The sequence below is a fragment of the Lissotriton vulgaris genome, chromosome 2_1 (genome assembly GCF_964263255.1).
Source record: "Lissotriton vulgaris chromosome 2_1, aLisVul1.2, whole genome shotgun sequence".
NCBI lineage: Eukaryota > Metazoa > Chordata > Amphibia > Caudata > Salamandridae > Lissotriton > Lissotriton vulgaris.
In genome coordinates, this window is record NC_141687.1 from 1,399,897,102 (window position 1) to 1,399,923,645 (window position 26,544).

The window sequence follows — 26,544 nt, forward strand, 5'->3', positions numbered from 1 at the left end:
CACGTACGTTCCATCTTTGGATGCTGGGAATAATAACAGAAGGAGATCACTTGCAGAGGGAGCAATAGCTTAACAAAACTTGAGTGCATGGAGGGCAACAGCGTGCATGGAGGGGCCCCCCACGCTTCAGACCCAGTCAGGAGCTCTCAGGCTCGCCAATGCACAGTGCTGGAGGGGGCCATCTGGAGCTTGCCCCAACACCGCTGGGGCTGCGGAAGTTATTGTTACGTCACTAAGGGGAGGTGTAAGTAGAGAAAACTTTAACTTTTATGTGAGTAGATGTTCTGGATATAGTGTAGTGATTGGTGCACATCAGGAGAAGTGATTATTGAAATTGTTGTACTTAGAACATGTAGGAAAGCAGGATGTGCTTCTTATGGTTACCCTCACTTTTTGCTTGATTTAATGCTGTTTTTGAATTGTCTGTCTGGGATCTTGCTAATCAGGACCCCAGTCTATCTGCTTTCTCCCTAAACTGTTAGGTTATGTACATATGTACAACCCAGATTGGATACTGGGGTACTATTGTCAGTCCCTAGTATATGGTACCCATGTACCCAGGGCATAGGTACCCCAGAGGTCTCCCATGGGCTGCAGCATGTATTATGCCATCCATGAGAGACCTTTCAAAATGGAACGACAGGCCTGCCATTGCAGCCTATGTAAGTTGGTGCATGCACCACCTACTTTAGATATAGGTTCACTATATCTAAGGGTCACGGCACTTAAAACCTATAAGTCACTCCTATAGCAGGACTTTACAGTCCTGAAGGCTGGTTGTTTGGTTCTGAGTGAGAGGGTGCCCCTACATGAGCAGGACACCCCTGCAGCCTACGGAGTCCATTCTCCCGGGTTGTCAGTGAAGCAGCCATTTACTAATATATAGGGGCATTACATGACCGTGTGATGACTATCTCCAAAACGGCTGCAACAAACCCTATCGTGTTTGGTGTCAAATATGCTAGAATCATACCCCCACACCAGTAGCTGGCGTGGGGGTATGATTCCACCCACCAGGAAGACCCTTTGTGGGGGCTCTTGGTAGTCCCAGTACTTGCCTTCTAGCTCTGGACAGCACACAAGGGTTGCTGCAGACCAGAGACACATTTCTGCCCTCCTGCTGCTCAGCCAAGCTCGAGCAGGGGAAGGCAGAACAATAGGCATCCTGTCACAGGGAGGTGTGACCACCTACCAGACATGATTTAGTGTATTAGGACTGGGTGGTTGCACTGGCCAAAGCCTGAAAGTCTGCATGAGGGGCACATTTGGTGTCCCTGTGCATAGTACAGTTCAACCAATTGGCTCCGTCTCTGGTGCAAAACAAAGATGACCGGTCTACAGATCCCGAGCTCCTCTGGACTCCAGGGGTTCTGCAACTCAGGTGGTGGTTTTCCTCAGCTCCTGAGGCCTACTCTCCCCTCTGACCATGTTTGAGGCCAGCAGCTCGAGTGGGGGTTGCAATAACCAAACCCCTGGGTACTGCGTCACCTTTGCAGTTGCACAAGCTTGTTGACATCTTTGCAAGAAGATCTCCGGGTTCCAAGTAGTCCCAGCCCTGAGCACCTCCTGTGACCAGAATCTTCAGCCACACCGCATCGTGTGCATCGTGGCTTGCCTCTTTTGGTGAGCTGCTCAAGGTTGTCCCCTAACTCTTATGCCATTGGCATGTGGGTCCATTTGAGGCTCACCTTTGATTTCCTTGGGTTTCCCTGATTGCTCAGGGACTGCTCTGACTCCCTGGCTTATGGTCTGTCTCCTGGACCTTGCTGGTCCGAATTGCCCACTTTCTTGACTTCCTGCATGGGTTGCATTTGCCAAGGCTTGTTGGTGCTCCCGTCGGACACCAACCCCATAGCTCTCGACATCCACCGTGGGACAGCTCGTATCTGGCTCCTGGTTGTCCTCAGCATTGCCTGGTCCCTACAGTTGCAGAGTCAAGTTCATCGACATCCATCGTGAAGCACCCGACATCGGTGGGCATTCGCAATTTGGATACCACGGTATCCACTGTTGGGGTGGCTCTCCAACCTGCTGGTTTCCATGGGGTTTCTTCAGGGTCCACTGATAAGGGTCCTCAATCTTTAAAATTCCAACTGCAACTTGCACATAGACTTGTACGGAGCCCGTGGTCATGTTCATGCACTGCATACGCACTCCGTGGTGTCCCTATCTACTCACCTTGGGTGGTTCCTTGGGGTCCCAGCAATTCTACGTCCTCTCGACATGGTCCTGACTCGAGTTGTGGCTCTTATACCACTTTGTTAGTATATGGTTTGGTCCCCCCTGGGGCCCGCTGTGTATTAGTGATATTTACTGTGATTTCCTTGCTAAAGTAGTGTGTGCTTTGTGTCTATCTCTGTGTGGGAGATACTGTAACGTATTAGGTGGTATATAATAAATACATATTTTTATAACTACTGTGTGGTTCTCTTTTCATTTAATCTATACTATAAGATTGCATTCTGGTAAAACAAGCTGCTTTAAACTCCTTCCTGACTAAGCGTGAAGACTGCTCTCCACAGCTACCACTTGGATAGCTTTCTACGGTTGTCTGAGACTCTCAAATCACCTTAAGGGTTGTCTGGACTTGTGAAGGTGCCCACTTACATTAGTGGACATCAAATACCAGGCCAGCTTCTCACAGAACACAAGTGCTTCCTGAACTTGGAAATCACAGAGACCAATAAAAGTAGAGACCAGCAAGTTTCTTTTTCAGTGTTTTTGACCGAGAATCAAGTTGAAGCTGAATCAGAAACCCTTTTGCCGAGGTATTTACTTGCAACGGGCCTCTACTTTTATTTTATTGGTGGTTACTGAGTTGAGATAATAACATTGAGTTTTACATTACTAGTTATTTATATTAGCTTGTTATTTCAGTTATTTGTTTTAAATGGTTGTGTACCCATGATGGCAGTGAGCATGTCACAGCCACCAATGTGTTTTTTTAGAGGGGGCAGTGGGACTTTTAACTAATTGAAAAAAGTGGCAGAAATTGTTTAACTCGTAGAGGATAGCTAAAGGAGAAGAGAAATTCTAGACAGCATGCGCAATTTGGTGATTGATATCTATGTGTGTATTTATTTAAGTATCCTAGAGTTAACCTTGAGGTATGGTAATGGGGATGCAGGAGCCTTTCATTAAATGTCAGTCTGAAAGATGTGAATTCAACAGTCAAAAATAAAGTTAGAGAGATACAAGCTCTAATCCAGTACTCAGGGAAAATGGGTGAGAGAAGAGCTACAAAGTTTGGTTGAGGAACGTGGCAAAGATTATCTGAAATCCATTTTCACAGTGCATGAACTATTTAATTGTGTAGCAATTCTAGCCAAGAATTCAGATTTAAAAGAGGCTGTACGTACTGTGGAAGGGTTGGACTGTGCGTAAATGGTTAGAAGGGATTAATGGTGACAGCAGTGGGGATGAGATCTCCATGGTGAAGGAAGGAGGAGCTGATAAGACTACAGAGGAGGAACAGCATCAGAACAAGTGCAATGAGTGCTGTGAAAATCAGACACTGTAAGTGTGTAAACCAAGCCGCTTGTCCAATAATGTCTGTTTTGCAAAACACTGCAATATCACAGGTGTGAGAAAATAAGCCGCTATGTAAGGTTGGAAAATATACAACAAATGGAGGAGGTGAAAGATGTGTCAGAAACAGTAGTGAACAATGTGAAGGATATTAAGGCCAAATTTACTAAGATTTTGCATCAGAATTGCGTCATGTTTGTGCACAGCCATGATGCGAAATACATTTTGTCATTTTCAGTGGCTTTGCCTTGGTTTAGTAAATACCAAGTAACGCAACCCAGCCAGGGACGGACTGGCCGTAGCGGGCACCAGGCATTTTCCCAGTGGGCCGGAAGTGTAGGGGACGGTTATCAAGCGGTAGGGGCGTTTTTTTTACTGGAGGCATATTTTGCAGCACCAGTAAAGCTGCCATCAGAAGTGCTTCTCATTAGACCCAAATCCACTCGCACCCCCCCCCCCCCCCGAGGCAGGTCCAACTGAATTGCCCGGGACGGTTTGTGTTCCCTGTTCGGCCATGAATACAGCGCTTTCTTGCATTGCTCTGCCTTGGGCAGGCATAACATGGGAGAAGCATGGGCGTTCCTGTGCATCCACCCATGTATTGTGATTCAAACCCACATTAACAAAGGCTTGTAAACCTGGATTTGAGTTAATATGGTATGCCTACATGACATTGCATCCTCTTTCTATCTGTGCTGCATTTTGCAGCACACATGAAAAAATAAATATGCCTCTAACAAGTGTTTTTGTGCAGGAATGTATGCCTTCCTGTACAAAAATAATTCTGCCCATAATGCAGGCACCCTTTTACCTTGGCGCAAGAGTACCTGCGTTAGCACTAGGCAACCACAAGTGTGCCGTCTCATAGAGGGACCTGAACAGCGCAATAAATGTGGCACTGTGGAGCTTTCTCCCATCAACCCATCACAGTACAACAACCTGCCTTGCTGTGCTGCATTGTGTGAACTACTAGTAAATATGACCTGTAGTTTATAAGCCTAATGTGCAAGGGTATAACACAGATCCCTGCAGCCCCTGTGATGCAAGGAGGCCCCAAACCTCCATAAGGGCCACATCCAGCCTTTGCCAATGAATGTCTGTGAATAAAGGGAACCTCAAGGGTGCCTTGTTACGTTTTGCTGGGGGGTCCCGTCATTTTGCATTATACCACTGTGATTGTAGGAGTTCGTTGGATGGAAAGAATGTCATTGTGCTGTCAGGTTTAGGGTTTCCATAAACTTCTATTTGAGGGAATGTTTGAGGAAGTTTTCTGGGAGCACAAAGTGTAATGCGGTACACTCTGTAAAATCAATGAATGCAAAGGGAGAGATACAGTGTGTAAGATATAGGTGTCAAACAGGAATCAGAACCTTCTTGGCTAGAGGCAGGCCGTTTAAACCATGATCCCACAGCAAAAACACGTAACGTTGGTTTTGAGATATTTGGAAGGACAGAACGAACATCTGTAGAAGGATTCCCAAGTGTTTAGTAGTTTTGGAAGGGTTTGAACATTAGACTGTAGAAAAGAAGAGTGTGGTTCCTGTTACGCAGAAAGTATGGGGCATATCTGAACATTGAATCTTTAAGAGTCGAGCTAGAGGAGATGGTCAGGACAGAAGTAATGGAAAGAAATGAGTCATCAGTGTAATTGGGTCCAGTGACTTTAGTGGACAAGGTGTGGAATAGTGGCCACTGCATCTGTGTGGACCTCTGTGATCTTAATAAAAAATGTGGGTAGATAAGAATTCTCTATCAATCGTTTCAGAAGCACTAGTCATGGTTTATAGGGTGGTAAACTATTCCTTTGCATTTTCTCAGGTAAGGCTTCATAAGGGGTCTAAATATGTCACCTCATTTGTGACACCATCAGAGGTCTATATATCATCATGGTTATGCCCTATGAGTTAGCCTCTGTTGTTGCTTGTTTTCAGAAAGATGAGGAACATTTAGCAGGGGTGAATACATTTATGTTCTTCCAGCAAAACATTTCGGTTTAAAGTGAGAGTGTAAAGGAGCACAGTAGGGTTCTGTTTAAAATTTTCAAGAAATCGAACAAGAGCTCGTCTACTTTAAAAAAAATGTAAATACCATTTAGTTTAAGCCACAGGACATATTTAGGTTCAAGCGTTTTCTCTGTAAGGGATGTTTCCCAAGTGGATCTGGTGGAGGTAGTATTGAAAATGTCTACACGAGCACCTAGGGATCAAGTAATTTCTAAACTTGAACTTTGTAAGTATTATTTGAAGGTTGTTAAGGATGTTGTGAGAAAGATTACCCCATTAAAAAAATGATAAAGGTATAGAATTTCAAAAATACATTTAAGGTTATCAAGCTTAGTCTCAGAGGAGGTATGTGGGACATTTTAAAGTTAAGAGAGTGAGCACTGTGACCATGAATGTTCATTTTAAAGGCTAGACACAATTATTTTATAGTTTCAGAGAAATTATGTTAGCATTTGCATTGAGAATGTGAGGAGAGAAACCAGATAGGTGGAAAGGTGGTTGACTGCGTACCACTGCCTGGCCATAAAGTATCTGTGTCACCTAGTGGTATGCATTACAGCATGCTGACTGCCAGGAACACATTTGTTATGTTATGTTATGTTATTAAAATGTTTCTAGAGCGCACTATCACCGATTGGTTGCTTGGCGCTGTGATCAGCAATAACATGAACATAGAGGGAAGAGAATTATGGAAGTTTCTGGAGGGCTTGGGAGTTGATCTTCCTACTGGGAAAAGAGTCGGCCTACCCAGTTGGGGAGACCCTGTCTGGCCACATAGCACATAAACATAGCGCCGTCACAATTACTGTTTGAAAGTAGCACTCCTTGCAGAGAGAGGGTTTGGCCTACAAAAGGGAGCTGGGGCTCCCAAGGAAAGACTCAACATTAAAGGGGCAAGACAGGGGCGGAGTGTTACCCATAACCCTCCAATTGGAAAATGGGGCAGGATCATCCAAACTGAACTGGGTATGTAAATATCAAAGCTGTGTCAGTCCACAAAATAATGTAGAACTGATGAGTATTGTCCAAACCATAACTTACATGGAGATGGGGATCCTGAGATTAACGAACTTTAAAAATAATTTAAACTGAAGTCAATACTAATGCACAACCTTTCTGATGCTGAGATGGATTCCTAATAAGGAAGTAGAGATTATAATACTTTCATGATTGCTGTTTTTTTACCCCTACTAACAGAGACAGACTGAAATATTTTTTTGGGCTGAGATGAGTAAATCCTTAAAAGAAAAGAGAGACTATAACACACTCCTAACAGCGGGGAGTGACTGCTACCAAGGAAATAAAGACCATAATACTTTCCTTAATGAGGGGATGTATTCCTCACAAGGAAGGCATGGCAAAAAGTGTATTTGAATTGCCTGATTTATTACAATTATGGCCATTTTAAATACCTTTTTGGGAGCAAATGCTGTTTTTTACCAGAGCATATCCACAGAGAGTATCACAAATATTACTTGTGGGCCGATTCCGATCTTGTTCGGAAGAGCACCGAATGTGATCCGGATGGAAAAAGTATGAGCCGTACGCGTGTTCTCTGCCCGACTCATACAGCCGTACGAGCGAGCAAGTACGATGCGAGAAACGTAAGATCGCTGACTGAATGGATTCCGGGTCCGAACCACTCCGTACACCTCGTCCATAAGCAAACTGTGCCGTGCAATGGAGGCGATTTCCGACCGAGCCAGTACGATGCACGTGTCGGACAGCCGGATAGAGCTGAAGTGTCCGGCTGGCAAAATGTCCTTGAAGCTGCAATTGGGGGTCTGCATCGGACCCCTCGTCGCCCGCAGCCTTACGACTCCAAGGGTCTCCCCAACACAGGCATGTACGATGCGGATGGCACAGACGCGCTCCCGTAGGGGGCGCCCTTGTGTGAGATGTACCCATTCAGTCAAAGGGAGCCCATGTGCGCATCGTACGACCTGCTCCCATTCACTTTTATGAGAGTCCGACCAAACGGAGTCCGGCAGTATGCGGCCGCATCGTACTCGCTCGGGCGGACTGCAGGAGTCCGGCTTGGTCGGAGAGCTTTCCGACCCCGATTGGAATTGGCCCCTTGGTGTTATATAGAGAGTCTGCGGGCCTTGGTGGGCAACTCAACACTTCAAGTACTACTTGTGGTGAATACTGTTCATAGTTAAGCTGGACCGTAAGCTATTGGGTTAAGTATTTTCCTGTAAAGGGTCAGATGTAGAAATATGAGAAACACGTTTATTTCCAGGTGAAATATTTCTGAAAGTCAAGAAACAAAGTTGCTTATTGTTTCTACCAACTACCATTTGAAGAAGTTGAAAAGCTTGAGGAAGCTCAAGTCGTATGGGTGGAGAAGTGAGAGTTAAATAAGAAAGAATGGGAAGTAGCAGGTGATGAGATACTGAGAGTAGTAATGAGGAAGGTGGTTAAGGAGTAGGAAGAAGAGGAGAGTAGAGGAAGGTAAATGAGAGAATGCTGTTCATGGAAATGGTAAATTGAACAAGTTTAGAATGTGATGACAATAGATTAATAACTCTTGAAGGATTGATGGAAAATCCTGCAATTCATTGGCATGAGCTCCATTTAGTGAAGAAATCTCATCAAGTTCACAGATATGATGGTGGCCAAGGATTGACATGCTAATTAACGGTTGCCGCAAGTTAAGGGCAGCTATGATAGGACCATTTGAGTGATTGTGTCTGGTGAAAAAGAGTATCCTGGTGATAGTGGATTATAATTCAAAATGGGTGTTGGCACAGTATTAGCTCAGAAAGCACAACAGTTATGATACAATTTCTCAAGGATTAATATACCAGAGAACGGATGCTTGAACTAATAGCTTATAGCTATTTTTTGGGGGAAATAAACGTTCTTGCAAAATATTGCGTTGACACTGTGGAACAGCTTTGTACTCACACAGTGCACATGTAATTGTGAAGAAGAGTCCTGTGTTGAAAGTGTGTGTGCAAATGGCAGAAGTAAAAAAAGTATTGGTAATGAATGCTTAAAAACATATTGGGGGCACAGTTAACAGCACCTAATGGTGTTGGTGATAAGGTTACCATCTGAGAATCAGAGGAACTGGGTGGAAAGCTCTAAAATGCCACTGTTGTGGTTGAAGAGCTAGATAAGCAAGGTGAATGCAGATGAAGTGACAGTGGCTGGAACAGTCAAAGTGTATCAAGCCAACTATAAATGAGGTATGACTAGAAGAATTGTAGGAAAACGCAAGTGAAGTGGTGGGCAGTCTGAGGTGTGTTTTTGATATCAGATTATCATTGTCAGACTACTGACTGACATAAATACCTTGTCCTAAATATTGACATACAAGATGTTGCTCCGCTAGAGTTGATAATAGAAATCTACCTCCAAAGGGAGAATATTTTTACTAATCATATTTAGGGCAGGATATTTACCTCAAAAGATATTTCTATGTATGATGCCCTGGCACCTATCCAAGGTATATGTAGAAAGGACTTTGATATTATTCTGAAAATTATAGAATACAAAGGATGAAGATGAATGTGGATTCTCATCACAATAGAGCAGCGTGGAAAACATTACCATAGAGAAGATGGATGTGGCTAAACAATGGGGTCAAAATGGACAAGAAGTATGAAGGGGGACGGATATTTATGAGATGAATAAGAGTATATCATTGAGGGGGAAATTTGTCTGTGCCATATATAAACCTATATTGATGAATGATTATACATTTCCACCACTGGGTCTTCCAGAATGTAGTTTACCTTGCAGAGTGTTGTATGTTTATTGTTAGTGTATGTATTTTCACCTACCTAGACTGTAATATTCCCTTATGGGGTTTTATGTACATAGGCTTATCATGTATATAGTTTGAGTTTGAGTTTGAGTTTAAAAGTTCTTCTTAAGCGCACGTATACCAGCGGCTTCTTGGCGCTATAGCTAACGGGGACTGAGGGTGGAGGTAGGGAGGTCAAAGCGGGCAATTAGTCAAAGGACTTAGTGAAAAGATAGGTTTTGAGCAATTTACGGAATTGCGAATAGAGGGGGATGGAGCGAAGTTCAAGGGGAAGGGAATTCCAGAGGGTAGGGGCGAGGACAGAAAATTTAGATCCACCCCACTTCTTTCTCCGGAAACGTGGGATGGTGAGGAGGGACTGGGTGGAGGATCGTAGAGCCCTAGTGGGGACATAGGGGACGATCTCGGAGGAGATGAAAGCTGGCGCCGAACTGGAGCGGGCCAGGAAGGTAGTGCATGCGAGCTTGAATTGAATTCTAGCTCGCACGGGGAGCCAGTGCAGTGATTTCAAGAGGGGGGTAGAGTGGTGGAATTTGGGGAGGTTGAAGGCCAGGCGGGCCGCCTGGTTCTGTATTTGTTGAAGGCGGCGTAAGCTGTATGCGGGAATGCCAGCATACAGGGCGTTCCCGTAGTCCAGGCGGGACACCACCATGGCCAGAATGATGAGTTTCAGTGCGGAGAAAGTGAAGAATCGGGACACCCTGCGAATAGTGCGCAGTGAGAGAAAGGAAGAAGAAACCACAGAGCTAACCTGGGAGTGAAGGGTGAGTTGCGAATTGAGTTTAATGCCCAAGGTTTTGACTGAGGAAGAGGGAACAGGGGAAGGACCAAGAGAGGGGGGCCAGAAGAGGGGGGACCAGGGGCTGGATGAACCACCCGTCAACACCAGTTCTGTTTTATCGGGGTTGAGTTTGAGATGGTTATGGTTCATCCAGTCCCTGATGTGAAGCATGACAGTTTGAAAGTTTAGTGTAGCAGAAGGAGAAGAGAGATTAAAGACCAGCTGGAGGTCATCCGCATAATTAAATACGGTGACCTCCATCTGTTGAAGAGAGAAAATAAGAGGGGCGATATACAGATTAAATAGGAGGGGAGAGAGAGAGGAACCCTGGGGGACCCCGCACTGGACTCTTCGGGTGTCCGCTGTATAGTCACCCAGGCGGACAGCCTGGGTGCGGTCACTTAAGAAGGAGGACAACCATACCAGGGCACTCCCCCCGATCCCCGCCGCCGCGATACGGGAGAGTAAGGTGTTGTGGACCACCGTATCGAAAGCGGCTGAGAGATCGAGGAGCACAAGCGCCTGGTGCTGACTGGTGTCCATACCCTCCCTGAGGGTGTCGAGGACCGACATAACAACAGACTCAGTGGAGTGTGCGGGGCGAAAACCGGCTTGACGGGTGGCAAGGACACCGTGTTTCTCCACAAAGGAACTCAGAGCGCAGGTGACATGGCGCTCGAGCACCTTGGCCAGGAAAGGTAGGAGGGAGATGGGGCGGAAATTGGCCGGGACAGAAGGATCTGCCCCCGGTTTCTTCAGAATGGGCACAATGACCGCGGATTTCATAGAGCTGGGAACTATGCCTTGGGAGAGGGAACTATTGAGGAAATGGAGGGGAGGGTCTGGGCAAGAGACAAAGACGTGGCGGAGGATGTGGGCAGGGCAGGGGTCGAGCGGAGAGCCGGATTTGATCAGTGGCACTACAGAGGTCAAGCTTTCCCGAGTGATAGGGGGAAAGGCAGTTAGTGCACCTTTTGGGGGAGGACATAGAGGATCAACAAAGGATGGGGAAGGAGGGGGGATGTTGGCCTTAATGGTGGAAATTTTAAGAATAAAATAATCGTTAAGAGAGAGACAGAGGTCTTCGGATGGGGCTGGTTTGAGAGTCGTTCTGTCCGAGAACGCCAGGTTGTGGACGATGGAAAAAATCTCTTTGGACTGGTTCTCTGCTGCTAGGATTTTCGAAGAGAAGTAGGATGTTTTGGCCTCCAGGATGGCTTTTTTATACTGGCTCAAGATGTTGGTGTATTCCAGCTTCAAGGTGGGGCAATAGTTTCTTCTCCAGGCCCGCTCTGCGTGACGGACGGTTAATTTGGTGGTTTTGAGCTCATTATTAAACCACCGATTGGCGTCTTTGTCGCGTTTGGAGGTGATGCGTTTGAGCGGGGCAACAGAGTCGCAGCTGTGAGTGAGCCATTGATTTATGGAATCAACCTGGGAAGCAGTGGTAAGACCCTGGAGAGCGGGAAGAGAATTAGTCAGAAGGGAGGAGAAGTTTTCAAGGTTGACGCCACTCCATGATCGGACCCAGGTGTTTTTGGGTCGAAGGGTCTTAGCTGGGGGAAGAATGGGAAGGAGAAAGGAGATCAGGTGATGGTCAGACCAAGGGCAAGGGGAGATAGAAAGTGATTCCACAGGGCAGTTCAGGGACCAGATCTGGTCGAGCCGATGACCTTTAGTGTGGGTAGGGGAGTGGACGTGGGATGTAAAGTTGAGAGAGTGAAGGGTTTCGGAGAATTCCTTTGATGAGGGGCATTCGGCGGGATCAGAGGGCTAGAAATTAAAGTCACCAAGGAGTAAAATAGAAGAGTTGTTGACAGTAATAGTGGCCAGAACCTCCAGAAAGTCGGGGAGGAACTGTAGGGGGGACTGGGGGGGACGATAGGTGAGGAAGCAGGTTAGAGGGGGAGAAGTGGAGAGAGTGCGGATCACTAGGAATTCAGTGGTAGCAATGGAGGGTAGGGATAGGATTTGGAAGGGGAGATCGGTACGTGCGACGACCGCCACGCCGCCCCCGGCTCTACCTGATGGACGATCAGCCCTAAGGGCGTAGTAGGAGGTCGGTAAGGTGGAAAGAAGTGCGGGGAGGGAGTCGTCGCAGAACCAGGTCTCAGTTAAGAAGAGGAGATCGGGGGTCTGAAGGTCCAGCAGGACCGAAAGTTCGTGCGCGTGGGCAACCGCAGATCGGGTGTTGAGGTAGATGACTGTGAGGTTTTTAGGGGAGAAGGGAGTAACAGTTCCACAGTTAGTGGGAGAAGAAGTGACTGTGGGAGGGGAGTGAGGAAGATGGGTAGGGGGTGCTATACCAAGAGTGGTGATGAGGGAGCTGGTTGTGGCCGAAATGGGCCAAGGACCTTGGTAGCTGCGTAGTAGGTCCGGGGTGTAGGTGATGTGAGGGGCAGAGTGGGACGCCCCTAGTCCCGGCCTGTCGCGGACGGGCGCAGACGGGCTTGCCTTAGGCGCGCCTTCGGCGTGCAATCGTCGCGCCCGCTGCGCTCGTCCGCTGCCCTTCCTACCAAGACACATGATTTATAGCAGCTAAACAGGAAGTGGGGGGGGCGTGGCCAACCGAGGGGGCGTGTATCAATTACCCGCCGCGCCCTCGAGGATGGCTACCCAGGAACAGAGTCGTTGCAGCGTGAAGCGCTGTTCGAGAAGTGCAGGTAAGTGGGGGGTGATCAGAGCAAAGTAATTAGAGCAAATTTTAAAAGGGTTTTTAAAAAAAACGCGTTGTTCTCGCTCCCGGCTTCCGCCTCAGGAGTCCTAGCGTTAGTGCAGCGCCTAGTGTTGGCGCGCTCTATTTATGTTGTCAGCGAGGGGGCGTGGCCAACCGAGGGGGCGTGTATCAATCACGCGCCGCACCCTCGAGGATGGCTACCCAGGAACAGAGTCGTTGCAGCGTGAAGCGCTGTTCGAGAAGTGCAGGTAAGTGGGGGGTGATCAGAGCAAAGTAATTAGAGCAAATTTTAAAAGGGTTTTTTAAAAAAACGCGTTGTTCTCGCTCCCGGCTTCCGCCTCAGGAGTCCTAGCGTTAGTGCAGCGCCTAGTGTTGGCGCGCTCTATTTATGTTGTCAGCGAGGGGGCGTGGCCAACCGAGGGGGCGTGTATCAATCACGCGCCGCGCCCTCGAGGATGGCTACCCAGGAACAGAGTCGTTGCAGCGTGAAGCGCTGTTCGAGAAGTGCAGGTAAGTGGGGGGTGATCAGAGCAAAGTAATTAGAGCAAATTTTAAAAGGGTTTTTAAAAAAACCGCGTTGTTCTCGCTCCCGGCTTCCGCCTCAGGAGTCCTGGCTGTTTCATTCTATGTTGAGAAAGAGTAGTGTTAAACTGCACACTCCTTCTTTTGAGCCTACATGCAAGGTACATTTATGCCATTACTAGGATGTTAGAATGTTACACTTGAGGGTTCTGTGTTAGGCTGGTCCTGGCTGCTGCCCAGCAAGGGATTGTTTGTTGATATCTCTACAACGCTCAATAAATCATTCTCAACAAATCGCTTACTGTGAAGATAATTTAACATACAAAACAATGAGAACTATTTTGTTAGACCTGGAAGGATTAAAGGAAGATTAGGCCCATTAAGGATTCAAACATATGATCAGGATAGTGTGGGGACTTGCTTAAACTGACATATTCAACACTCCCCACATTGCTACAGTTATATGAAAACGAGAGAGGGGCTCTTAGTAACATGTATTAACCAAATCTCAGGACTTTCACTACGTCTTGTGCTGCATTACTAATCTTATCTTTCATTGTATGACCAATGCATCTTCTCACTTTTCAATGAGGAATACAGATAAATACACTTGGGGCCAGATGTAGCAAAATCAGAAATACTGACTCTTAATTACCGAATTTTACCGATTCAGTAATTAAGAGTAGGTATTTCTAATGTAGGTACCAATTCGGTAAATTTTACTGAATCGGTAAAAATCGGTATTTACCGATTCGGTAAATACTGAATCGGTATTTGCTATTGAATCCTATGGGCCTTGAAGCCCATAGGATTCAATATCAAATACCGATTCGGTATTTACAGAATCGGTAAATACCGAATTTTGCAAGGGTGCAGGGGATGTCACACACATACATGCCCTAAGGGCATGTATGTGTGTCACATGGCACAGGTGTACATGCACAGATGTGCATGTACACCTGAATAGGTATTTTACCATGCAATTGTATTGCATGGTAAAATACCGATTTTCAAAGCCCTGTGTCAATGTTAAAATTGGCACCTACATACCAAACATGCATTTTCGGTAATTTTACCGACTGGTATATTTACCGATTCGGTAAAATATACAGAATCGGTCATTTTACCGATTCTGTAATTTTACCGAATCGGTAAAATTACCGATTCGGTAAAATTACCGAAAATGCATGTTTTTTATCCCCCTACATCTCCATGGCCATTTACCGGTCGGTAACGGCCGAATTCGGCCGTTACCGAATGGTAAATGGCCAAAATCTCCCACCTACATCTGGCCCTAGATGAGGTCACTCATGTATTCACACCCTCAAGAACACAGTCACTGCACCTACATCCCCATGGCCGGCACATTGGTTCCCACATGTATAGCCAGAAATGGGCACACATCCTAATTTTCAGGTACACAAGAATATGTGTTTACAATGTATCCTCATGCGCACACAGATCACGCATAGACACTTGAACTCATAATATCACATAACAAAAGTGTGCCTCCAATTGATTTTTTAATATAGTTTTTATTGAGTTTTTAGTACCATAAATTAAGATGATAAACAATACAGTATTGTACACAAATATAGACAGAAAGGTATATTATAAATACACTCTTCAAAACTTATATAACATAACCTTCTAATAATTTTGTTTTTTGTTTTTGTATTTATTATCTCATCATGAACTTTGGTGGTAATTACTCAAAGAAAGAAAAACAATTAGCCCAGATACTATCACAAACTTACCACTTGTTTCTGGCTGCTGTAAATGTTATACTTTCCATGTTGACTAGGTTTGTTAATTCCTTTGTCAAACTGCTGATTCATAGCTGTCTGATTTCCATTTACACAGGATTAGTGTCTCTCTCTCTGCCCCAAGGACTTAGAAATATAATTGAAAATAATTTGTTTTTTCATCTGTTATTATTGGTTCACCAAATATCAATAATAGTTATCAAGTGACTTTTTTTTAAAAAAAGAGGTCAGTTTTCAGACATTTTAGAAACATTTTTAAAGATTCCCTTTTCTTTACCACACACCCATAATTTGTTTACTGTAAGTAGTTTCATTGTTTTTTCATTTTTGAAAATGTGCATCCAAGTCTGTAGCTTTTTTTTGGTGCATCACTCTACCATGCATGTCTAACAAATACATTCAGAGAGGTGATTGATATGTGACCCACTACAAAATTGTAATTTCAAAATCAAGTTCTTCACATTAGCCATTTCTTCACTTTGAAAACATCTCCATGCAGGTTTATGTCCAATGTCATATAAAGTTGGAGTAAACCATAAATAGGTCTTTTGAAAACTATTTTGAAAATTAAGCTATACTTATTTGTTTGTGCATGAATAATTTGTATTTCCATGACATTTTCAATGCATTACTATAAATTCTGGTTGTTCAGACTGTACAATTGAACTAAGCTAAATTTCCTGCACATTTCAGGGATATCTATTTTCTATTTCTTTGAAAAACTACCCAATTTGGTAAATTTTAATGTATTCTCCAATTTTTCCAGCAAACTAATTTCTGATCTAATTTTATTCTCATATTGTTCCAGATTCGTTCAGATTCTACTTTCCTCAGTGCAACGCACTCCTATTATTTATCTCGGACAATACTTGCCTTGTTACCATTAAACTTGGTACCTCACTTCACTAAGTTCTGTATTTTCCAGAACCCAGCAAATGTTACTGTACTGACATAATTGCAAATAAAGATCCACATTTGGCTATCACAGTGTCTAAAGCTGCTCTTTCTTCATAAGAAAAGAGGAGTACCTGATGCATAGGGGCCCTTGTGATCTAACTTGCGAGCTAGAAGGACTAAGCAATGTATCTTACCACTGCTACACTGAAAGCCAGGTCACAAATAAGGCACATAGTCAGTCATTTAGGGAAAACAAATAGTAAGCTACATTTATTCTGCCCTTTGATCACCTCTGTGACTCGCAATGAGGTATATGCTATAATACACCTCCTCCTTCTCTAGAGACTGGGCATTGCTATTAGAAGTGTGTGAAGTTGGCAGCCTTTTTTTTGCAAACTTGCATACATTCGATAGAAAACTTTACAATGTTGAAATGTTGTAACGTCTTCTGCCTTTAGCCACTTGCATGTGAAAACTCTCTTTTTGATTTAGTTTATGTAAAACATATTTTTATTTTAAAATAAAAAGTTTCTCATACATAAGTTAGACTTCACCTTTTTGTATTGGATTGAAAAACTAATAAATACCCTCATGTGTGTGCTAGTGAATGATCCAATGTCAGAATTGCTCCCAATATCCTAAGAACCTGACAGGAAAGCTGACTCAACCACTTGATTTTGTTTCTATTGTTTATCGAGTCCTACCTAATTGCAACAGAACACAGCAATAAGATCTTGGCACCTAAATTATAAGATGAAGCAATAGGAGAAAAAGAATACATAAGAAAAATGTGTGTGATACAAATTACATTTTGAGAAGATCAAAGTCACCATACAATACATAGCATCAAAGCAATAGTAAAATCTAAATAATTAGAGATTGTTTTATTGAATTATGAACCAATGTTATGGAGACTTGTTATGCTTCCGAAGAAAGGGAATATTTTTAGGTCTGAGAAGCAATTGGAGTTATATAATCTATCTTTTCAAAATCTCAAATGGCATGAGTGGTGGCTGATATGGAATAAAGTCCACTTATCTTCCTTCTGCCAGAGTAAAAGTTATGAATTATTGAGTAACTCTGCACTGCAATTTGTTTATCAAATCACTGATGAACAAGATGTAAACATGTTTAAACATTCGCATCAATAACTTTGGATCCCTAAACAACAAATGTTTGAATACCTACAATTAAGAGAAAATTGAATTTTAACAAAACAGTATAATTTGTCTTACATACTGAAAGGCTGTATCGGTGATATATTGTCCAAAAAAGTAAGGATCAATGAGTTGAATAGTTCTTTCTTTCTTAATGATATTACATGGTTGCAAAGGTACACAGATAAGTTGTCAACCTTCCTAGGATCCTCATTAATCGAGTCTTGCTTTATAAATCCATTATGATGATGCAAATGCGACGTTTATTGTTAAATATCAAAAACATCACTAGAAAACAATGTTTGAGTTTTACATCTCACCCCTCAAAATTGTCCTAGAGGCAGACAAGAAGACACTGATCAAATTCATAGGATGGCATGTAGAGTACATTTGACAGAACACTGGGCCCAAATATTTGAGAACTGCACCAATGTAATTACAAACTTAGGGAGAGTTAAGCCTACCATAACAAGAGTAATGATAGGGCTAATTGAATGTGAACATTCAGTACAAGAGCCATAGGCCATCATGCACTTGTAATAAGGCAGACAGATTGTCTGTCTCATTTGCAAAAGAGTAGCCCATTCACCAAACTTTAAGTCACACCCTTTCTTTATTGTATATCTAAGACTGTAGGGAGTGGAGGTCTTGTTAGCCCTGAAAGAGGATATCAGAAATGGGTACTAAACATATGTTAAATAATTTGTTATTTTATTGGATAGCTATTGCTACCGAGCATGTATATTGCTACATAAAAAAATAATTAAATGAAGAGATTAATTAATAAATAAATGGGAAACAGTTATTGTTCGTTTCCTATACTATGCCACTGCTTCCCGGGCAGACCCAAGGAACTTGCAGGACTTTCTCGGACACATTTCCAAACATTTGCACTGGTCTCCATTCACACTCTCTCATATTGTTTGGGAAGAGGTACCTACAACGCATTTTCTTTCGATTTTGGCTTGATACCCCAACCTCTCTAAACTGATACTTTAGGCTCCTGTCTCTGTGTTCTGGCTTTCTATAGAGACTTGCCTCAGCCAGCCCTCTTCTTTGAGCTAACAGTGACATGGCAACATTTATTAAAGTTGTTCGGTGGTTGTTATTTAACCCGTTTTACAAATGGTTGGTTAAATATAAACATAGGCTGGAGCTGTAAAAAAACAGAAGAACAAGAAATATGTTTATTGTTAGATATGTTGAGTCTGTGACTATTTGAATATAGTCCAATGTGATTTCACGGCTAAAAACTATTTTCATAATAATGGAAGTATTAAGAATTGTTTTATTACTGTGGTAACAATATACAATAATAATATTATCAATAATAATAATAATAAGAACAAGAATGAGATAACAGAAAAAAATAACAGGAAGAAGAAGAACCACAACAATAATATTAAGAGGTTGATCACTTATAGACAAGACATGCAAACGTTTATTGACATTAGTACGAGACCACTAGCTGTAGAAAAAAGAATACGCAACATTCTTATTGGTAAATATCATGTATCTTTGAAATTTCTAATATGATTCAAAGGGTTTTACAATTACTGAATGAACTGGGTTGCTAATAGAAATTGTGGTTATGAAGGTGCTTGATGATAAACATTATGAGTACCATTTGAAATATAACTGTCCCTTGTTGAAAAATATACATGTATAAATTCCTGAGACAACCTGTGAAAATAAATATAAATATATAAATGTAAAATGATGATTAATCTTATATAGAAAGATGACTTTCCCTTGTTAGAAAATATGCACCTATAACTTCCTAAGGTAGCTTGTGAAAATAAATATAAATATATACATTTAAAAAGATGATTAAGTCTATAACACTTGAGAAATATATAAATGTTTTACAGTGATTCCTTACATCTACAAACAGCATTTTCCTTTGCTGAGTACCCCGGTGACAAAACCATCAGTAAACCTGCATTAGTAGTTTGAAGGGAAGAAGAAATAGCCCTACCATGACTTTGCAGCAAAAAACATAAACTCAAACATCAGTGTAAGAACAAAGCTGTTTAGCTTTTTGTCTATATGAGTTCAGGATTACAGCAGTATTGAAATACTGAAACTAGAGATACATGAAATTGATCACTATTACTACAAACAAAATGCAACAAACATTGACCAATTTCACGTAGCACAAACATATTTCAAAACAAGCAACTTGCAGTACTCCTCAATCCCTACAATAATATACAAAATAAAATACTATTGAGCAATCCAATTTGTTTTCAATGCTCCAAAGGTGTTCATCGTAAGTCAAGGAGGGCCTTATCCAAGCCAGATTTGCACACTGCCAGCTGGGATAAATTAATAGATAATTAATTGAGATGAAACTCATTTACATAGTCAGTTGTTATCTTGAAAAGGTGCACATCTATGTTTGACATTCTTGGTCTACATGCTGTGCTTCCATTCAAACAAAATACATTTGCTTTTGATACATAATAAAGTATTGTAAAAAAAAACTAGAGACAGTTATTGCCCACTTAGACATATAAGTTCTTTTTTCAATCTGCTGTTTCATAGCGATTTTCATTTTTCAATCTTTCTGGTACAAAGTTCAAGAGCGTTGTTGAAGTAAATACTTAGGAAGCACAAGACCAAAATGGAGGGGGAGTACCAAGTGCACACCCAACCCCCCCAACCCCTGGGGACCCGCAACGGGCCCCCGAAAGTGATCTCCACCTGACTTTCCATGGCGGAGACTCCGCAAGGAAAGAAATGCGCCACCACCCATCATGATATGGAGCCCTTTTCCACCCAGTTGCCTGTTTGACCGGCGGAAAATTAGTGCCTGCCATGCATATATTGCATTGTGACGGGTGCCTGCCACATTGTGCATGCAAATGCGCAACATGCATATATTGCATTGTGACGAGTGCTGCTTACAGCACCGCCCGCCACAATGCAATGTATGCGGGATGCCACCGCCACCGTGGCATCCTAATCTCCATGGTGGGACCGCCGCACCTATGTCGGTCGGTCCCATTTGACGGTATGGTGGCCGGCAGATCATAATAAGTCCCTATGTATTTATATGATGGCCACGTTGATCACATTCCATTTTTCTTTTAGGGTTTCTTGTCTGTGTATTGCCCCACAATTGATTTATTTAGCTTTGTCCTTTCTGAGGTACATTTATGTGGGTCTACATGGGACAGACAAACTTGAGCTAGCCAAGAACCTTAGATGCTCAATGAGGCCAATTGAACTGTATAAATTACTAGCAGCCCGCCCCGGCTTTGCCCGGGGCAGAAGGGGGCTGGGGGCAGCATTTTAAGCCTCTGTGCACCCCCCCCGACATTGCCCAGACCGCATTCCTCCTGCCTCCCGCCTCCCCCCGCCGCCCGCCCCGACATTGGCCATACCGCCTCGCGCCTTGAGCCTCCCGCCCGCCGCCCGCCGCCCGCCACCCGCCCCGACATTGGCCATACCACCTACCGCCTCCCGCCTCCCGCCTCGCGCCTTGAGCCTCCCGCCCGCCGCCCGCCTCCCGCCTCCCGCCTGCCTTTGCCTTACCTGAGCCGCCCGCTCCGGACTTCACCGCCACTCCTCGCCGCATGTCACCGCTCCTCCCTGCATATCGTCATTACGTCTAGGTCGTGATCAGCGCTACGTCGCGGCCGGCTCTTGTTTTAGGGGACTACTTTGTTTACAAATTTTTATTTTTTAATTTACGTTTTTTTTAATTTAATGTCGCCTATGTCCATCTACACACCCTGAGGATTTCAACAATGTATTGGGTGTGTGGATTGGCGCTGTGGTTCCCGTGTTTACCTTGCCAAAAGGTTTCTGTTCTCTCTTTATACTAGTAGTATAGATAATTAGGGCTCCCTGTTTTATGGTATTTATTTCTTTGACTTTTCCGTCTGTATTTATCCATATTTCTTTTTTGCTAATTTTATCTGTATTTATCCATAACTATTTTGGGTTTTGTGGAAACATTAAGCTGAAACTAGTATATTTCCACATTTATTTAACCGATAAATAGGCACTCATGCTTAAATGCCTTAGAGGTTTTAATTATATGAAAACCCACAGATGATAAATGAATGCACTTATATGAAAACCTACACATTATTAGTGTCAACCTTGTACATATCTACTGTTGTTTAAGCCTTTTTACTAAAGTTCCTCTTTTTTTCTAACCCTCTTGTCTGTCAATCTGCACAGCTATTTACTTGCCAGCCCTAACTGACAACATTTAGAATGACTCAAAAAGAATCTAATTTCCGTTTTAATACATGTTTAAAAAAATACAGCAAAATAATTTGGTTTTTGACTGTATTTATCTGTAAAAATCTGTAAAAACGGAAAACAGGGAGCCTTAATTATAAGTAGGGCTCCCAGTTTTATGGTATTGATTTTTTTGCCATTTCCGTCAGTATTTATCCATATTTATTCTTTGCTAGTTTTATCTGTTTTTATCCATTTATGCATTTTGAGTTGTGTGAAATAATTAAGCCGAAATTAGTATATTTCTACATTTATTTAACCGATAAATATGCACTCATAGCTGAATGCCTGCCAGGTTTCTGTGCTGTGAACACCCGCAGAAGACAAATCAGTGCCTTATATGAAAATATGCAAATTTCAGTATCAACCTTATGCATATCTACTGCTGTTAAAGCCTCTTTACTAAAATTTCTTTATTTTTTACCCACCTTATCTATCAATCCACACATCTATTGGCCTGGTAATCATGGCAGGCAGTACTTAGAATTACTCAAAAAGCAACCCAATTTCTGTATTGATCCACATTTAAAAAAAATACAGACAAGAACATAAATGTGTTCTGTCTGTATTTATCTGTAACAATCATTAAAACAGAAAACAGGGAGCCTTAATTATAATTTGTATTTTTGCATCTGGCATTGAGATTCCTTTATATTGTTATTTTGTAGAAAGGTACATTGATTGATTGAGTCAAGCCTGCTTAAGCCAAATGCAATTTAATTACATTTTACTGTTAATTTCCAATTGCTTGTAATTTTCACATGGCACCGTATGCTAGTTTATACCTCATACAAAAGGCTTCATACAGTAAATCCAATTCCCAACATTTAAGCTTCTTCGATTATGTTAAAAGTAAGGCGACAAAATAGGAGTAACAATTCTTACGACCATCCTGGGTTATATCTACTACTAATGTGTCCAGAAAAGCTCACCACACTAATGTTTAGTGGCTTCTTCTAGATTCTGCTTTGTTCCCAGAATTATTTCATTTTTACCAACACGTTTCAGTCTTGATAAGAGAAAGGTTTTCAAGGGCTACCTGGATGAGAATTAGGTTGAATCATTTGAATCGCAATTTTGAAAACTGGAATCAAGCAAAAACCTTTGACTTTACTAAAACTATACACATATAGCATACTTACTTATAGAGGTTTTCAGTTAACCCTCTTGCGAATTGATCTGTTGTGCCATTTTCTTCCACTCACTACTGCATACATCATAGGGCAATGAGTCAGCCTACTTTGGTCTTTTGTTAACTTCACATTGAGTGATGGCATTCTGTTCTTTCATGTGGATCACATCCACAAACAGAGTAGTTCCCTTCAGGGCCAGAAACAACAATGCAATGTGAGTTTCTTGAGACCCCAAAAGTAATTTTGCTTTTAGATTAAAAAAAATTATATATTGTGGAGGATTCTATAGCTTCAAAAGCAATCAAGTTTTACAAAAACCATGACGAAGCAAAACAAGCTTCAATAAAGCCAAAAGGCAGGCAACAAGCGGCAGACCAATTGGCTTTGTCAGTACTTCTGGTATTTTCAGATGACTGTCCTGTAATCTTTCCTGGACAAGGCCCTCATACAATACAGCATTTGAGATAGGGCTAAAAAAAATGTCCATCACTGATATTCACATATGATTATTATTAGGGCTAGGCGTAGTTCGCGAAGTAGCACTACGCGAAGCTACGCGAAGTGCACCTCGCACTACACAAACTACGCGTAGCACTTCGCGTTTTGCGTAGTATTCTGTTCGCATTGTGCAAGATGCTGTTTTCAATGATTGCACAGTGCGGACAAGCATCCAGCACTTTCTCAACGCGGACTGGTAGTTTCTCATCACGAGCGGTCGCGAGCATACGGGACCACTCGCAATGAGAAACCTGACCTCCCCGCGTTCAGAATCTCACCGGGAGGTTTATTTTCCATGCTCACGATCTGCAACTTGATGTTGCTGATCGCGAATGAAGAAAAAGTCTTGCCGGGATGTCATTTTGCTTGCTCGCGGTCCTAAAATTGACGTTGAGGACCACGAGCAAGCAGAAAAATGACTGCGGCACTATGCTACGCGTTTGCACTGTGCTACGTGCATTTCGCGTAGTGCGAAGTAGCGGAAACTTTGCAAACTACGCGAGCGTAGCGTAGTGCTTTGCCCAGGGTTAATTATTATTTGAACCCCCATCAGGAAATAGGGCATATGATGATTTTAACACTGAACAATTTCTGTACTATGCACTAGGAACATAATTTTTGGCAAATGGCGCAATACTTGGCGTTTGGCACATATTACGTGATCAGTAAATCTTTGTAATCCATTTAGGCTGTAACAATAAATATAATAATGTGCTGCTCCTGTGTAGCTCTAGCCACCAAATGCCAGAACTTCACACAATAAATAGTATGAATCACATGTAACATGCTTCACAAATGTTGCTGAACAAGTTTATTTTTTCAGCATTAGGCCAATGTTTACAAGTTTATCATATGTCACTCTGTTTATATTAATATTCTTTACCAAATATCAAAATTTCCTGGTTGTATTCAAGTCAAGTCAAACAATACTTTTTTCAGCCATTTGGCCACAAAAGTCAAATAAATATGTATACATAAAAATCTTAAATATTAAACATTTAAAAGAATTAACAATTAGCTAAAAACTAATTAGGTCTCATATTCCACCAGGTAAGACATTTTTGGGAATTATTTGGTTGTATTCATTACACATCATAGTCCAGTTGCTTTATTGTTAGTACATTGCGGTGCCACATAAAGAAACTGATAATGAAGTATGATTTTATTTTGTTGTTGTTATTGTTATTATAACACTACAGATTTTCATGAGATAATGCCTTAGGTATCTTTCCAATGTTACAAAACACCCCCGCTATGGAATGTTTTGAGTCAACAGTCTTCTGACAACCATCTTGGTGTAGTTTATTTTTATCCAGCCTATTTGCTACTTCCTTTCATCCACTTTTTATTTATAGCACAGGAATTAGTGAAGATGCATGTGTAGACAAAACTGCAACGTGAGAAGCATGACTAGCCCATCTTATGCAAACCATTGCCCACTTTAGGCAATGGAAGGATACAAAGGAAATTAGAATGACACAGGGGTGGTGCAGAACAATATTATATAGCAATGGATCATAAACAGAAAGATTATCAGAATGTATAGACAATTTCATAGCCCCACTTGTTAAAGATTTGCCTTCATCTAAAAGGAAATCATAGATTTTCTGAAAGTAGTACATAACATTCCATGAGAATATAAGTTGGTTCTAGTTACAATGGTTCGTATACCATTATAAACGTTTATGAAGCTCTTCTTGAATAGCAGGCCAGTTAACGTACTGTCATATAGCAAGATGCTATTAGAAATGACTGCTTTTAAACTGAATAATTAATTTTACTATGAGAGGGACCTATTCCATCGAATTTGCAGAACTGTTCTCACTTTGTGCCCTCGCATGCCTCATTGTTTTTGAGCTGGTCTGAAAGTGAACGATTATTTTTTTCACATTTACAGATATACGATTACCAAATTTTGCTGCGACTAAGATTTTATTTATTATAATTTTATTTTATGGAATGGTAAGAGAAAGATTTAATTCAGTTCTATCAATGTTTAAATCACAATGCTTCTAACATTAAACTGAGAGCACAATAGCGAGAAAAATTGTTTCCTGGACTGAGAAATTTATGTGACAGTACGATTATTAGTAGAATCTACACAAATCTTTGGTAAAAAAGTACATTGCACTACAATTCTGCTCATCCACTTCATCACAAATCTTCATCACCATACCTTATGGTGAAATGCTAAGATAATGTAAAAGTTGTTGTTCTGGTGTGGAATATAAACAAACATTAGGCAACATAAAGAAAAGATATCTAATGTGCCCTTTTTCTTCTCAGTTTGCAGTAGCACTTTATTCTTCGCCGAGTCACTTTGACGAGCTCTCGAGGACTATCCACCCATCTGAACTACATCTCCCAGGGCTCCAAGTGCCAGGAGGTGCCAACATGGTTTCCCTATGCCTGGAGGTGCATAAAAACGGCCTTGGGCTCTCGTCAAAGGCCGGGCTGGGCCATACAATTAACATTTTGGACACAAAATAGTCAATTTCATTGTAAGGTACTGCATATTAATCACAGAGTTGTATGAAATGAGCAAACACAAGTTTGCCACAGGGCAGGGAGTAGTGGGGACACTAGATGCTTTCCTTCTGAGGGTGAAATCAGCTCTGATTCATGAGTTTGAGTTAACTGAGCGTAGGCTATCCTTAGAACCGCAGCAACCCTCAAATAAAACAACGCATGAAGGGCTCCCTCTGCAACATAATATTGAAAATACTCCCCCTCAAGGAAATCAGACACCATCCACATAGACTGAATCTGTCACACCCCCTGAGTCAACTAATAGAATAAGCAAGCCCACTGTAATTACTAGGAGTCAGAAGGATGCCACAGGTCAACATAACAGCTATGAACCGCCTTCTAAGAAAAGGAAGGCTACGAGTCCGTAGAGACAAAAACAAAAAGAGAATTCACCAAAGGTCGTAAGATGTAAAACTAGAGTCACTGATAGAGTTTGTGACAAAGGAATTAGTTCAACCTCAACTCCTGCAGTAACAAATGTCCCATCCACATGCTTACAGGAGGATGTTTTTTGGCAGAGGCTGGAGACAATGGTGTCCATCCTGTTTGACCCACTTCTCGCTATATCAAGCTATCTCGAATTGAAGATAGAATTACCAAATTGGAAGGGCTTGCAACTAATAATACTCCAGTTTGTCAAAACACAAGTAGAGGGGGAGACATGTTGCCTATTAGGGGAAACAGTGCAGTGGTTAGCAAACATACACGTGATCCATCTAGTGGTCGAGGACAAACACAGTGTCCTAGTTTGCATGTTAGTACGGGCAGAGATCCAGCTCAGGTTAACCCCCTTACTCAAAGATTGTTACTATCCACATCGGAACAGGTAAGGCCTTTGCTTAGTTTGGATGGCTCAAATTCTAAGAGCATGCAGGGCCCACATTTTCTAAATGTACAATCAACCGTAATGGGGGGTACTACGCTAGTAGACGGGGTAAGAGATATGAACCCTCAGTACTCACATAGAACCAACCAGGGAGATCCCTGAAACAACAATCTGAACATCTTCCACCCAAAGCCA